The 17,753-nt window shown below is 36.8% G+C and overlaps 1 protein-coding gene across 4 annotated transcripts in view; it reads left to right on the top strand.

Annotated features, from left to right (window-relative positions):
- The window catches only part of LOC150098495 (alpha-tubulin N-acetyltransferase 1-like), a 139,970-nt gene that overhangs the window by 2,053 nt on the left and 120,164 nt on the right, over positions 1-17,753 (top strand). The window lies entirely within an intron of this gene.

Raw genomic sequence — 17,753 nt, 5'->3', positions numbered from 1 at the left:
TATGCATTTTGGGGTGAAAAGATTAGCAGCAGTATACCACATTGGTGGAACTGTACTCCAGGAGATTGATGAGGCCAAGGACTTGGGAGTGTTGATGGATAGGGAGATGAAGTTTAGGAGGCACATTGCAAAAGTAGCTAAATCAGCTCATCAACTCATTTGGTTGTTGAAAAATACCTTGACGAGCAGAGACAAGCAAGTTATTGTACCTCTGTACCGAGCCTTGATAAGCTCATCTTGACTACTGTGCCCAGATTTGGTCACCTCGGTTCCTTCTTGATGGGGAGGAGGTGGAGAGGATCCAGAGACGAGTGACTAAGATGATAGCAGGTCTATGGAATGAACCATATGAGAAAACAGGTTGAAAATTTGTGGGTTGCAGAAACTAGTTGATAGGCGGAAAAGGGGAGATATGATTGAGACATTCAAATTGCTAAAGGGATTCTATAGGATTAATTCAGAGGATATTTTTGAGATCAGGACTGATGGTGGGAGAACTAGGGGACACCTATGGAAGCTGGGCAAGAGTGTGGTTAGCAGGGGGTATTAGAGCTGGGTTCTTTACTTTTAGAGTGGTAAATGAGTGGAATAAGCTGCCAGAGTCTGTTGTGGGTGCTATGACGGTGAGCGAATTCAAGGCAAGGTATGATAGATACTGTGAGAATGTCGTATAGTTGTGCGGACATGATGTTTAGGGCCTCCCTCGATTAGTCTAAGAACTCCCTGGAGTCGCCCGAAAAAATAATAATAAAAATAATAATAATATTTTTATTCTCCTCTGCCAATTTTGTATATTATCTCTTACTAATTTTTCCAAAATCTTAACACCCACAGAAAAAATGCCAGGTGGTCTATAGATTGATGCCTGCATTCTATCACCATCCTTTGGCATCCTGCTTCCTGCCATCATCCTGGCAGGAAGCATTCACAAACAAATTATATGAAATTAAACCTGAAATTAAACATTGGCATTTTAGTCAATAGAAAGATTACTGAGGGCTAATGTCCCTCCTGTGTGTGTGTGAAAAATGCAATATGTGTCTTACTATTCGTCATATTCTGGTGGAATGCCAGCACTTTACATGAGAGAGAGAGAAATTAAATTTTTTTCTATCTAGCCAAGCCATATACAATCAGGCATATGTTATCAGTCAGACAGATTGCATGATATTTTTGACCTTCTATAATAAATGAATTTGTACAAACAGGTAAGTGGAACTGTCAGTTCACTGTTGCAAAGTATAAGGTTTTGAGATTTGGTAAGCGGTGATGGGATGCAAAGTATGCACTTGGTGGAGAAACTTTAAAGGAAGTAGAGGAGATGAGAGATCTAGGAGTTATGGTGGACAAGGGCCTAAAATTCAGGGGCTACATTGCACAAGTTGTGAAGATGTCACGTCAGATAATGGCAATGATGCAGAGGATCCTGACATGCAGAAAGGTTATGATGCCATTGTATAAGGCCTTGATCAGGCTCATATGGATTATTGTGCACAGATATGGTTGCTGGGTTTTCAAGGTGACTATATCTGTGACCAAGAATATGTTGGAAAGGATCCAGAGGAGATTCACAAAGGTGGTCAGTGGTCTTTGGAATGTGGAATACGAAGACAGATTGAGAGAATGTAAGTTGCAGAGCCTTCTAAATAGGAGGAAGAAGGGAGATATGATTGAGACATATAAGCTAGTCGGGTTGTTATTGGGTCGACATGGAAGAGATTTTTCAGAAAATGGGAGAGGTGGTTAGAACAAGAGCCCATCGCTAGAAACTGTATAAGGAAGGTGTGAGCAGAGGAGTGAGGAGTAGCTTCTTTGCATGGAAAGTGGTTGGTGAGTGAAATGCATTGCCTGAGTGTGTTGTGGGTGTAGACACATTGAATCAGTTTTAAAGCAATTGGATGAGCATTGTGTGCAATAGTGTGTACCTCCCATGATGAGTCTCTGACTCCATGGAGGTCAAATGTTAATAATAATAAATGCATTTGACTATAATTGGTAAGCAGTGTAGATAACTATATGTAGATAACTGCATTGCTAAACTTAATTTTTATGCATGCATATTGTTTACTAATTTCTTTGACTACTTATGTACTGCTGAAGCCGTTGACTCTGTGTATTGCTGTGACTTTTGCTATAATTTTGTCTATATGTACATTGTTTAGTAATTTCTCTTTGACTTTATGTACTGTTGTAACCTTTGCTGAGAACATACTAGAGCGATTGGTGAGAAGTAGGATATAGGGTTGATAACAGCAGTACTCTTTGTGGTTATCAGCAGGGTTTGTTAAAGGGAGGTCATGTTTTACGAACTTATATACTATAACAAGATGACAAATGTCTTGGACAAGGGAGATGCATATACAGTGGTACACTTAGATTTTGCAAAAGCATTTGATAGACTGCTGCCACACAACATGCTGTTAAATAAATTGAAACAGATTGGATTGGATAATAGGCTTCTGAGTTGAATCAGTGACTGGCTGTCAGATAGGTAATAGAAAGTTGTATATGTGAGGTGCAGTATCCTGAAAAAGGAAAGTCACTAGTGGTGTGCCGCACAGATCAGTTTTGGGACTATTGTTGTTCAATATGTATATTAATGCTATTGGGATGGCCTTATTATCAGAACTGTTTGCAGATTATGCAAAACTGGGAAGAGCAATGCAGAGTGGCCTTGCAGGAGGACTTGAATAAATTGCATGGATGAGCAATAGACTAAGAACCAAATAGACTTAGAACCAAAGACTAAGGAGCAGGTAAGTGGAATTGTCAGTTCATTATTGCAAAGTGTAAGAGTTTGAAATTTGGTAATCAAAGATAGGATGTAAAGTATACACTTGTGAGTTTTTAGAGATTATTGTGATTTTTCGTGGTTACGAGAATATGTCTGAAGGTCAGCAATAAAAAGACAAAGACAATGAAAATAGGCAGAATCATTGAAAATGTCAACTGTGTTGTGAATGGAGAACCTGTGGAATAAGTAAAACATTTCAGCTACTTAGGCACGATTTTTAGTGAAGATGGTAAATTCAATATAGAAATAAACAACAGAATCAGCAAAGCTGGTATGGTGGGAAGTCAATTGAATAAATTCATATGGAATAAGAGAGAAATTAGTCAGAACACTAAATTAGCTGTATACAAGACAGTGTTCAAACCAGTTTTAACTTATGGATCTGAGAGCTGGGTCAGAAGTAAAACACTTGACCAAAGACTAGAGAGCGCAGATATGAGAGTCCTGAGAAAGATTAGAGGTGTGAACAGATGGCGTCAATGGCAATATCATATTAAAAACGAGGATATTAGGAAAGATTGTCAGCATCCAGGAATGCGTCAGCAGAGCTAATCGCAGGTGGTATGGTCACTTAAACAGAATGGGTGAAGAAAGATTAGCAAAACAAGTGTTCTCTGCCAGGTTGGCAGCAAAACGACCCAGAGGAAGACCAAGATATAGGTGGATTGATACGGTACAAAGTGCCGTAGACGATAGAAATATAAGATCTGATAATGTTGGAGTCTTGACAAGTAACAGACTGATTTGGAGGAAAATTGTAGATAGGAAGTTAGTAATGATGTAATTTTTTTCATGTAGTACATGGCAGGAATTTGATGATGATGATGAGAATATGTCAGAGTCCAGAGAAGATTCACAAAGGATCTTTTAGATTGAGAGAATATAAATTAAAAGCCTCATAAATGGGAGGAGGAGAGGAAATATCACTGAGACATATAAGCTAGTCAGGGGTTATTATCAGGTTGACATGGAAGCGATTTTCCATAGAATGGAAAGATGGATAAACAAGAGGCCATTCCTGGAAATTGTAGGGGTGTGAGGAGAAGGTTCTTTACATGAAGAGTTGGTGAGTGGAATGCATTGCTTGAGTGTGTTGTGAATGCAGACACACTGAATCAGTTTAAGGTATGGTTGGATGAGCTTTTATGTGCAATAGCGTTTACCTCTCATGATGAATCTGACTCCATGTAGGTCAAATGTTATTAGTAATAGTAATTCCTGTTTGGCTTGGTTTTTGTACATGCATATTGTTTACTAGTTTGTCTTTGACTATTTATATACTTCTGTAACTTTTGACCCTCCCTGTGTATTGCTGTAACCTTTGCTGTAATTTTATATGTAGATACTGCATTGCTTAACTTTTGTACATAAATTAGTAAATTAGTATATATCTTTGACGTTTATGTATTGCTGTAGCCTTTGCTATGGTGCAGTATGACCTTTGCTGTTCTTCTGCCAGTGAACCATAAACTAACCAACCAACCATCCCTTGGACAATGGCACTGTCATATCCTCCTTCCACTCATCAGGCTGTTTTGCAGTAGCTAGGCTTTCACTGAACAGCCATTTCAGTTAATCACTGAGTTATTCATCACTAAACAGCTGCATAGCTGTTAGCATTAGCACATTCTCTCAAAACATGTAATGACATAAGATTCAGTTTTTATGTTGAGCATGGAAACTGCATATAGATTCAAATTTTGAATTAAATATATTCACTGTTTCCATTTTAAAGGCCTGAAGGTTTAATGTAATAGTAGATGATAAGTTTAGTTTTTATTGTTAACTCTAGAACATTGATTGGGTCTAAACCAAATCATGTGACTTGCATTTTCCACTATTACAACCCTGAGTTTGTGATGCTCCTAGTATGTTCAAATGGAATTTAGTTACTTGTGAAAGTTTATTCTGTGTGCCTTCCAGTTTGTTGTTAAAATATCACAGTCATGAAATTTATTAGTGCAAAAACATAGAGTTGCAAGATGAAGATATGCTGGCTGAATAATTGGAATAGATAAAGCAAATTGAATATTCAAAGCAAAATTTTTTGTCTGGTATCAAGGCCATCATCTATGCTAGTGATGTGAATTTTACAACACTGGTCTAAATTGCAATTGGATTTAAATGGCTTTTTTGTAATAGTGTTAAGTATTTAACAGAAATACTTCTCATGTTTAGGAAAGCCTGATAGTGTCAGTCCTGTTTTAATTTGGTTTGTGGAGCAAAGCTTCATAGCTTTCTTTGTATGTATTTTCATTAAGAAATAGCTGTTATGGAGCATCTTAGTTTTATTTTATTGATGCATGTGGGACTAGCAGAGATTAACAGGCTGAGGAAGGCTGAACTCGTATCTGAATCAATCTTGATATTCCTGATGCAAAAATGGAAGGCCACATCAAAAAGCAAGCCATCCTGATTAACTCTTTTGGAGGAAAAACAATAACTCATGACCTGAGAAAAAAAAGAGATTTGTTATCCTTCAGAACATGGAAATCCTGCTCTCTTCCCTTGGGAAGGAACAAGAAACTCTTGGAGCTTTTTTGGCTGGGGGGGGGGGGTAGATAAGGGTGTTTGAAGTTTCTTGTTCTCTTTTTACGAAATGGATAACATTAGACAACATTATGGCAGCTTTCAAAATAAGAAAACAATCTCTAGAAAATAAAATGTCTTGGTACATTGATTTTACATCTCATCACTGTCCTTTCCAAGTTCAGTTAGCATCGAACTTTTTTACTTCAACATATTCATTCACCTTTTTCCAAAGAAAGTCACAAAGTCCAACCCCATGTCTGAGTCAAAAGGACATGTGAAGCAGTAGTGGAATTAGTAGAGGATACCTGATGGATGAAAATTCATTAGAAACCCTGGATGTTCTGGCTAATAGACCTCTGGTTAATCTATGACAGGTCTAGCAAGCTGGGCAGATACAAATGGTAAATGACCTGGAGTTGAAAGGAAAGAGAGAATAGGAACACTTGAACATATTAACACTTACAGGTAAAGAGGAGGAGTTAGTGGATGTTATGATAGAGAGGAAATTAGTGGTTTGAGGGAAATGAATTGGAAAAACCAAGGAAGGAAGAATTCAAGAAGAGCCTATATTTGAGTTTTTTATGACTAAAAATGTAGAATTAAAAGAAGAATTTTTTTATGAGTCATTAATTTGAAACATAACTGACTTATTTCGCTCTTATAAAAATGAATATAAAAATAGATAACAGAGTTGTCCAAACACTGAAAAATTGTTACAAAGAAAATAAATAAATTCATCCCAAAACAAAAATGTAAAGTTACATGGCATGCATTAGCTGTCACCAGATAAAGACTGAAGGTTATTGATTCCTTTTTTTTAGGCTTATACGGTGATCCGAATGCATTTTTGAAAATTATGGAGACAACTACCGTGTTTGAATAAAAACTTTAGTTTAATATAACTAAAATCTACATTCGACTTTTCGACCTTTATGTCAAGGTCATCTTCTGGAGCATACAACTATACACAGGAAACAAGCTATACTACAATCAAACTGGTTTGTTAAAGACACTGACCAACTGCTACAATTGTTGGCCTGACCTCTGGTGAGAAAAAAAAAAAATAATAATAATAAAATAAAAAATGAAAAAATAAAATAAAATTAAAATAAAATAAATAACAATAAAAATTATACATCAACGCTGGAGTCCTATTTGTTAGTGTTGTATACTATATACATATATTAACATCATTCCAGCCAGTTGGTATGGAATGGTTTCTAATACTAGTTGGCTAGAGTCCTGACTTATGCTGGATCTTTCATATTAGGCAGGCTGAATGTGTGCCATCCAGATCCTTGGAATTTTCATGCCATCTTTGTTGTTGATATTTGGGTGGTTTATCAGGATTTTGCAGGATTCCTTAAATTTCCTTTCGTACCAGGTTTTTGTGCAGTGTAAGGAGCAGGTGCTTTTCCAGTTGATTTGGTGTAAGGTGTTGAGTGCGGGGTCTGAGAGGCCTGCTTCACCATAATGGTTATATTTAATGTGTCTACTGTGTTCTTTTTTGCGTATAGGGATTGTCCGTCCTGTTTCACCAATGTACGGTAAGTTACAGGTGCAGCGGATGCAATAGACTCCAGGATGTGCTAATGGGAGGAGAGGATCCTTAGAGGAGTTGAATATGGTTTTAAATTTAGTGGGTGGCTTAAAGGTGGCATTGAGGTTATAATGTTGTAGGATTCTGTTGATTTTTTTCTGATAACCCTTTAATGTATGGGATGGCTATGGTTTTACTGTAATCTAGATTCGTTTTTGTTGTAGTTTAATAGAGTATTTTATTAACAATATTTTTGGTTGAGGTATGGTTGGTTGACCAGACGAGATCTTTCTTTTATGCTGAACATCTCCAACATGTTCTTTCTTTCTCATCTAAAATCCTTGGCTTGTCTGCCCTATGTACAGCATCAGCATGATATTCTGTAGAATCTTGGGTGTTTGTAAAAGGAGGTACTGTCCTAAGGAGATCTGAGAAGGCTGCAAATGGTTTGAATCAAATTTAAAAGTCACTCTGATGTTATGCTCTTTGAAAAAGAAAAAAAGAAGTGATACTAATGGATAGATGGTCAGTGTGTGGAATGGAGATTGAATCTCTATACTGCATGTTTTGGTTATGGAAAGAAGAATAGTTTAAAAACAAAATCTTGTCAACTTTTTTATTTTGAATAATCATTAAGAACAAATAAATCTGAGAGGGCCTTAAGTTCTGTCTTAAGTTAATCTTCATTTTGCAAAATTGAATATGCTCGATTCTTGAGGGTGTGCATGATACCTAGCTTTTGGGAAGGATAGTGAAAGCATGAAGATAACATCTTGTGTGAGTAAGCTTATGATACACCTCCAGAGTGATGCCAATTTCAGGTCTCTTTTTGATGAGGGCAACTAGAAAAAGACGTTTTGATGGGATCAGGCTTGTATATTTTTGGAAAGCTGTAGAGTTGTGAAGGGATAGGATGTAGTAATTTGTGTTTTCATAGTAAGTTAAAAATATCCAAGTTTGGGATATTTTTAAGCAAATTTTTGGTTTTTCCAAACATGGCCAAAGTAGGGTGATGATCTAGAATTGAGCAAGTGGAAGTGTCAGAGAGTAAATGGGAAATTTTATCACCATAATCTTGTGTTCATAACTACCATTGTTTCCTTTGTCTGTCCTCAAAATTACAATATTTCTATTCTTCCTAAGAGATAGAAGCTTTTCTTTCTGAGACGGATATGTTGGATTTTGATATTGATAAAGAAAGGAGAAGAGCAGCAGCTTTCAGTCTAATATTGGCTGATGACAGCTAATGCATGCCATGTGACTACATTCTGGTTTTAGGATGAATTAATTTATTTTCTTTGTAATGATTTTTCAATATTTCAACTCTGCTATATATTTTTATATCCTTTTTCATATTAATTATAAGCCCTGAAGAAGCCACCAGTTTTTTTTTTTTTTTTTGTTTGTTTGTTTTGTTTTGTTTTTTTGTGTGAGCAAAACCAGTCAGTTGTAAGTTTCAAATTAATGCCTAATAAAAAAGCTTTTTGTTTGTTTGTTTTATCTTAAAAGGAGATTGTGTTTTGTTTTGGAAAAAAGCAGATGACCATTAAAAAAAAGGGGGGGGGGGGGTTATCATCATGAAAGAAGTAAATGACAAATATATAGTGTGATGGAATTAATGATAGACTAATGTGGCTCGTATATGATGGAAAACAAATCTCACTTATCCAGGTATATGAATTAATGATAGACTAATGAGGCTCGTATATGATGGAAAACAAATCTCACTTATCCAGGTATATTCCAGTGTCCTGACATTGTGTAGTCACTCACCTCTGAACCCTTTCCAATGTCTCCACATCACATTGAAAACCAGATGACCAGATTTGAGCACAATAATCCAAGTGTGGTCTTACCAGCACTTTATATAGTAGCACAACCACTTCCTTATCCCTACATGTTAGAGTACTTCTTATCATAGCAGCTTTATGATGAGCAGCCTTTGTAACACTAGCAATATGCCCTCTAAACTGCAGTCTACTGTCAATCAACCATCACTCTGAAATCTCTAATCTCAACCACTTCCTGCAGTATGACACCATTGATGTAGTACACAATCTTATATTTCTACACTTCAAAATGCAACACCTTGCACTTGTTGATATTAAAACTACAACCTTACTCCTCTGTCCAATAAAAAGTCTATTCAAATCTTCCTGAAGGAATTAACATCAGCAAACAACTGAAGATCTGTAGTCAATCCACATGATATATCATTTACAAACAAGTTAAACAGCAGGGCCCAAGAACAGAACCCTGGAGCAGCCATAGTTACCCTCCTTTTTTGAGATACTGCTGCATCATACATGACCTTTTGGTATTATTCAGAGAGCTAATCTCTGATCCATCTAATCAATATACTATCTAGTCTCATCCTCTACAGCTTGTAATCTGTGGTAATCTGTCAAACGCTTTTGCGTTTGACATGATTCTCCCTTATCTAACACACTTGTTACCCTATCATAAAATGCAAGTAAATTGCTAAAACAGGGCCTACCCTTTACAAATCCATGCTAACTATCATAGAGCTATGTCCATCAACCCAATTCTGTATTCTTTCCTTACCAGTCTCTCCAACACCTTGACCACAACTGCAATTATACAGACTTGTCTATAGTTAGAGACTTCTATCCTAGAACCATGCTTGTGGAGTGGTACTATTTTGCCTTCTTTCCATCCCTTGGGAACCGCCCACTGCAAGACTTTCATTAAATTGCTGGGTCAAAGGCATACCCAACTGTGGTGCACATTCCTTAAGAATACGTGGTGATATGTCATCCATTCCCACTGCCTTATTAACATCTAAACCAACCAACACCTGATACACCTCTGTTTCTTTCACTTCAAATTCTCCTAATACTTGCCTCTCTTCTATATGTTGCACCAGATCATTTACACTAGTATGATATATGCTGATAAAGTGCTCGTTCATTAATTCCACTATATCCTTTGCAGCTGTTAGTCTGCCATAATTATTCTTCTTCTTGCTTGCCATGTAGCGGAAAACTTCCCTTGATTGGCCTAACCAGCCAATCTCCTCCCATAACTCTATACTTTTCATGGATCTGATCACCATCAACTGTCTTGTACCTCCTCTATAGCATTTTCTTTTCCATCACAGCTTGCTTAATTTCACTGATCCATTTCACTGCTACTCTATTTACTCGTTTAACCCTTGGTATGCAATTATACATTGCATACCAAGGGTTTTGTCAGATACCGCCTTGTGAGTTTCCATGCATTGTCAACATCTTTTCCACTCAGCTCATTTTAAACTCATTGTAGACTTCATTTTGTAATTTAGCAATATCAAATTTTTGTCTATTAAATGTTTTCCCCCTGATGATTTTTTCAGACATGTAACTGCACAGATCCTATTATTAAGTGATGATCTGAGCTATTATCAGCACTCCTTTTATTTTGGACATCTAATAACATTTTCCTGCACCTTTGGCTGATGGCTATGTGATCTATTTGATTCTGTGTTTTGTAATCTGGTGACACCCAGATAGCAAAGTAAAAAATAAAATACTTTATATTGTTTTCCTATGCTGGAAGATTGTACCACCTATTACTAAGTTATATTTGCCAGACAGTTCTACCAACAGTTCACTATTTGCATTTCTCTCTCCCAAACCATGCTCGCTCATTACATTCTCCACACCTCATTATTTGTACCAACTTTAGCATTGAAATAGGAGAGTAATCATCTTAAAAGATCTTAATACATGTTGGAGAGGAAAGAACAAGAGTAGAAAAAATTTTGGGCCTATTTGGTTTTGGTCAAAGAAATGAGGAAGGAACAAAGGTTGTTAGATTTTTTAATCGGAGATTATCTCAAAATTGGAAACAGCTGGTTTAGAGAAAAGGCAAAACCACAGAATTACAAAGTATAGTTGGAATGGTGAGCAAAAATCAGTAAGAGATAAAGATGATAAAGATAAAGACAATTCCTTGATAAAGAATGGATCAGGTTAGTCATGAACATCAAAGTTTTGCCTTCTTTTGTTTTAAATGGAAATCATAGGCATCTAATAACTACCTTTAAGATGTGTATAGAAAATAAATATGGCAAGGGTGTGCTGAAAAGTTGTGATAATTACCATGAAGGAATTGAGGTAGAACCATGTAACTTACACATACATACATACACGATTATCACATATTCCCCACGAAGTGTTATACACTTATTGCAATTCTGCTGTATCATTTGCAATTCTCTGAGAAAAAATCTTTCCCTTGTTGCACAAACCAGTCCTCAGCTGCAGATATGACTTCATCATCTGTGGTAAATTTTGTTCCTTTTTCACGTGTTTTCTTTAAATTTGAAAAAATAAAATAGTCAGATGGTACTAGGTCTGGTGAATAGGATGGGTGATTATCTCAAAATTGAGCTGTCAACTCAAGAACTTTCCCTGCTGACTTTTGAGTTCAGAACTTTTTTGGTCATGGAAAACCTTTGTTTCTTCACTCCATTGACTGTTGTTTGGTCTCTGGGTCATAGTGATGAAGCCATGTTTCATCAACAGTCATAATACAAGCCAAAAATTTTGCACCTGGTTTCTTAAAATAATCCAAAATCCCTTGAGTTGACAGCACACATTCTCTGTTTTGGTCATCATTCAAACATTTGGGGACCCACTTTGCTGAGAGCTTCTGCATGTCCAGATGTTGGTGGATAATGACCCCCAACTTATTCCCTGGATATCCCCAGGGTCTCTGCAATGTTTTTGGCTGGTATTCATCTATCATCAAGGATCATGGCATGCACTGCATCGATATTTTCAGATGTGATTGCTATGGAAGGTCTTCCTGACATGGGGGCATCTGTTGTCTCAGGATGCCCAGTTTTAAACTTGGCCATCTATCTGCCAACTGTTGGATATGCTGGGGCACAGTCCCCTAAAGTCTCATACAAAGTTTGGTGAATCTGAATTGCGAACTTTTCTTGCAGCATAAAAACTTAATGACAGCCTGCCCCTCTGTGTCTTTGAATTTCTTCAAAACCTCTGATATGTCTTATATATCCTAAAAGAAAAAGAACAAATTATTACAATTTATTGAAACGTGGGGTTAAAAGGGTTTTAAGATATGTTCTTTCTTGTGGTTATATGAGTTGCTTTAATATTATTTTTGTTCTAGGTGTTTATCAGAACTTTTCAGCCTCCTCCCCTTGCAAAGGTTAATGACTTCACATCAGTTGCCTTAGTATCCCATAATGCAAAACATGCCTCCTTTTGTCAAGAAAGTATTTTACCTTGGGTATAATAAATGTTAAAAATACCAAGCTATTTTAAACCTGGTTTTACTCCATTTGCCAAGTAAGCAAACAGACAAACAGGTCAGGTTTGCACCTACACGTATTGGAAGTCTAGCTTGGTCTTGCACTACTTTGAGGGTCAGCTAGACTTCCAATACGTGCAGGCGCAAACTTGACCTGTTTGTCTGTTTTGCTTACTTGGCAAATGGAGTAAAACCAGGTTTAAAATAGCTTGGTATTTTTAACATATATAAAGTGGCCCAGTCGTGATGATACTTAATGCACAAACTATGTTTGCTTACACTTGGATAAAGGATTAAACAATGAATATAATTTTTTGGCATCTTTAATTTATAGTCTAACCAAGATAAAACAACTTTCATCATCCATTTCTGATCCTGAGTATTTTAATAATAAGCTGATGCACCTTTTCACTTCTTGTGTATAGGAAATTTATGACTTCTACATTATCTTGACCTTGGTATTTCTTGTGGGTCTGACTCCCACTGATGACATTTAATGTTTGCTTACTTCCTGGGGAGTTGAGAGGTTATACTCAGCATTAGGTTTTTGTCTGTCATTTAGTGAACCCACTGTTGAATTTAATGTCTTGGAGAGATTCAGGTCAGGAGTGATGTGTTAAGTAGTGATTTTTTAGGATCACTCAGTGAGATTTCAAGTGATCTTGTAGATCACTCAGAATTTTTGGAGAAGTATCCCCACACTTTAACATAACCTCGATAAAGATCAAAACCAGTCTTGGTAATGACCCTTCCCATAATGCTTAGCATTATACATGTCCAAAAAGGAGTGTGCTTTGCATTATGGAATACTAAGGCAATTAATGTGAAGTCGTTAGCCTCTATATACAAATAGTCCAGTTGTAAAGATACTTCACACGTAAACTATGTTTGTTTACACTTGGATAAAGGATTAAACTAAGAATATAATTTCTTGGCATCTTTAATTTATGTGATCTTAGAATCATGGTTTCCCAGTAATATATTTGTTGAGATTGCAGGAGTGTTTCATAGCTGATACTAATTCTTAAATTAGATCTCTGAAGCACAGTTTTTGTCTTCCATTTAATCTTGTGTAAAGAAAAAATCTAGAGCATATCCTACCAGGCTTTACTTACCATACCAATGATCATGGCAATATTTTTTATCTTTTTGAGACAGTTGTCAATGGAGCCTCCAGTCTGTGTAGTAGTAGACTAAGTTGCAAGCACAAGGAACTTGATACAATCCAGAATGCACAAGAGGATGAAATATGAGCATTTTAACTTCACAATGTTGTTAAGCTTTGCTCCACAAACCAAATTTAAATAGGAATCACCATTACAAGCTTTCCCAGTTTTGGGAAATGATTCTGTTAAATGCATCCCATCACTGTTGTTTTACGATTGTTATTTGTATGTTTGTTTAACAGAGTTCACAGTCAAAGAGTAACAAAAAAAAAGAAAAAACTGTAACAGCATAATCAAGTATTTGTTTGGCAGATGAGTCCAATTCAGGCCTTATCCAAAGTTTGATATCATCTTAAATATGAGAAGTCCATAATAGTCCCATTTTTTTTAGATAGTGATATAATTTTATTGCTCCTAGCACACCTATGACAATTTGGATTGTTGTTGCCTATTTGTTCCTAAGCCATTGAATTTCAGTCTCCATATCTCTATTATTATTATTATTATTATTCAGGCCTCCATGGAATTAAAAGACTCATCGTGGGAGGTCCTTCCTAAGAAACACAAAGTCTATCAAGACTCATCGAGGGGAGGTCCCCTCCCAAGAAACACAAAGTCTTATCATACCACTCCTTGAACTCATTGACTGTTCTCTCTCCCACCACTCCATCAGGCAATGCATTCCATGGTTCAACCACCCTCTATGCAAAGAAACCACTCCTCAGCCTCTTGCTCACAGTTTCCTTTTGTAACTTCCAGGGATGGCCTCTTGTCATCACTCCTTCCTGCTGTTCAACCAAGTGAAAGAATTCCCCAGTGTTAACCCTGTAACCACCTCTCAACAGTTTAAAAGTCTCAGTCATATCACCTCTCCTTCTTCTATCCACCAAACTCTGCAGTCCACGTTCCCTCAGCCGATCCTCATAACTATCATTGTACAGTCCTGAAACCATCTTTGTTATCTGCCTTTGTACCCTATCCACAGTTAATTTATCCCCCTTCAAATCCTGGGGACCAAATCTGAGAGCAATAGTCCAAGTGTGGTCTGATCAGTGTCTTATACAATGGAATGATAACTGTTTTATCTCTGCAGATCAGTGTCCTTCTCATTATTGCAGCAATCCTCTATGTTACTTTCACCACTTTTGTAATATGTCTCCTAAATTTCAGATTTCTATCAATCATCAATCCCAGATCTCTTGTCTCCCCTACTTCCTCCAGTATAACTCCTCCCATAGAATACGCAGTGTCCCATCAATGTTTCCCTAACCTCAAGACCTTACATTTTGCTGCATTAAACCAACACCCCCTATTCATTTGCCCATCTATCTAGCTTATTCAAATCCTCTTGCAGGGCTGCCACATCTGCACTATTACTAATAATCCTTCCCAGCTTCGCATCATCTGCAAACAACTGAATATCCCCTTGCAATCCACTGACAATGTCATTGATATAAAGGTTAAACAATATAGGTCCCAGTACTGAGCCCTGTGGGACCCCACTTGTAACCCTCTGCTTCCTTGAAACTGCCCCATCATACACAACTCTCTGATACCTATCGGACAGCCAATCCTGAATCCAGTTGACCAATCTGACATCCAGACCCATGTGCTGCAACTTAAATATCAGCTTATCATGTGGCACCCTGTCAAATGCCTTCGCTAAGTCTAAGAAAATGGCAGTATATGCCTTTCCCTCATCTAATGCTCTTGTAACTTTATCATAAAAGGTTAGCATATTGCTAAAACAAGAGTGCCTCTTCACAAATCCATGTTGACTCTCACAGATAACATTACCCACATCCAATGCTGTATACGGTCCCTCACTAATTTCTCCAAGATCTTAACAACTACTGATGACACACAAACTGGCCTATAATTAGACACTTCCAGTCTGCTAGTACCCTTATGCAATGGCTACCTTCCTTCCATTCCCTGGGCTCCTTTCCAACAGCCAGACTTTCATTGAAAAGCCAGGTCATAAGTACTGTCAGTTCCCTAGCACATGCTCTCAAAACTCGTGTGAAATACCATCCAGTCCAATAGGTTTACTGACATCCAGAGTAGTCAGTATTTGAAACACACTCTCCTCCTGTACCTATAAACCTCGAACCTGCCCTATCCCTCTAGCATTAAAACTGACTCCTCCAGGATGAAATACTCCAATAAAGTGTTCATTGAACAATTCTACTATGTCCTTCGCATCAGTCACTCTATTCCCATTTGTATCCCACAATATCAGTCATTCTTCCATAGTCATTTCTCCTCCTATTGACTACATATCTAAAAAATTCCCTAGTATTTTTTTGGATCTTAGGGCCAATCTCCTCTCATATTCCAGTTTCGTCTTCTTTACCATACCAGTCACTCTTCTGGTCTGTGTCTTATACTCTTCATGCATCTTCTCTTCTCTCTCCTTATATCTCTTCCACAGCCTCTTTTTTGCTTGCAATTCCTGTTTTAATATTGTTTGTCATCCACTTTACTCCAAATTGTGTCCTCTTGTTCACTCGTGATATACAACTTACCATTGCTGCTAACAAATATTCTTTCATAATTTCCCACACACTAACGATATCCCGGCCTTCTAATTCCTTCCTCCATGAAACTTCCCCAAGTTGACGTCTTAGACTATTATAATCACCTGCCTTATAATTACACATACGAATGTGGTCTATTCTTGGTCAATTTTTCATGCACTTTCTCTCCTACTCTACTGTCATCTGGGTGTTACCATGTCAGTGAACCACGTGCTAATGTTCAACTACAGTGATGTCTGACATATTATATTCTAGATGTTTATCCATCTGAATTTTAAAGTTCCATAGTTTGCTTTTCATTTTCAATAACTTTTTCGTCTGTATTCACCCATGCGGTTTTGTAAGTTGGCATTCGTCTCTTGTTGCAGAGGTCTTTTCAATCTTCACCTTGATTGCATTCATTTGTGTAGTGCTTGTTCTTGAGCAGCAATTATCAGATTTTCTGTCTCTTTCTTGATGTTGCCCTGCTGAAGCCATTGACAGGTTAAGTAATTCTCAACTTTCCCTTCATTGTTCTTCAAATATTGTTTATTTATTTATTTGCTTTATTTTTCATTTTTCACCTTCTGATCTTTTGCCATTTATTTCTTCCTGTACTACTTTTTTTTTTAAATCTACTACATCACTACTTTCTGGATTTCATTTAGTATCATTTTTGTAATTACCTCAGTGCTTGCTTTTCTTCTATTGTTTGCTTGACTTGTTAAGATCAGTATAAGTTAAAATTAACTGTACTGAAATATAAAGTCATTAATTGACTAGTTGGCATTCTTCTAAAGTCCACATCCTCTACTTTTCCTGGTGCATAATTAATACACATCACTGAATGGATGCAAAGCATTATTTATTATCATTAATTTTCATGTTTTACTGTCAAGTGCATCTAAATCAACTTGTATTCAGTTAGTTATCCCTGATTACAAGGGATGGCCCAGGTATTGACTGCTGTTACAGTGTTGCCTCCATTCAGTTGAAACTTTAGAATTTTTTGACTGTTTTCTGATATTCAGAACTTTTTTTTTTTCTGAATGCTCATCTGCCTCAAGAATTCCTAGGTATTTTTAAGATTCAATCTGGGACAAGTATTTATACAAAACAAAATTTCTCTATTGTTTTTCTTCAAACTAAAAAGGTTGTCATGCATTTATCAAGTCCAAATTCCATGAAAATGTGTTCACTGAAAATTTGGACTGTGTTGATCAGCAACTCAATTTCTCTAGATGATTTTCCATATAGTTGAAGATCATCCGTGTATAACAAATATGATATTTTTCATGCTTGTTTTGATATTTGATTCCAATTTTCTTTAGAATTAATGTTAAACGAATCAGCACTAGGATAAACACAAAAGGTGATAATGAATCACCTCGGAAATGAAAATTCCTTTCTTGATATTCACTTTACCAAGATTGTCTCTATTGGCTATTAATTGGGTTTTCCATGTGGTCATAACAGCTGCTATGAATTTTTCTGATATTTTTGTTCACTCCAAAAATTTCTAGACATTTTCTAATCTAAGTATGTGGAAGAGATATTTGCACTCCACGATGCTTGGTCACCTGAAAAATACCTAGGTTCAACTAGAGGAACATTTTGTTAGCTTTTCTTCGACTGTTTCCTGATTTAGTCGATCTCTGGCACAGGCAAGCAGGTTTTTTCTCCCAGAAACTAGGGTTTTTTTTTGTCCCGTAAACTCAAGAAAATCAACCATAGAACTCGCACTATCTCAGACAATAAATATATATAGTGTTAAGATTTAGAAATCAAAAGATGGTGGCACTTCTCAGCCATCTCTTCACTGGATGTCGTTTATAATTAGTGATAGTAAACGAGCAGGGCCGCCCCATGCAGCTGTGCTGGAGGGGGGGGGAGAGATTACCAGATTAATGTGGATGATG

Source organism: Typopeltis vanoorti, chromosome 15 (assembly GCF_054136105.1).
Source record: "Typopeltis vanoorti isolate ZY-2024b chromosome 15, IOZ_Tvanoo_1.0, whole genome shotgun sequence".
NCBI lineage: Eukaryota > Metazoa > Arthropoda > Arachnida > Uropygi > Thelyphonidae > Typopeltis > Typopeltis vanoorti.
Note: the sequence above shows the minus strand (reverse complement) of the source record. Positions and strands in the feature narration are given on the sequence as shown.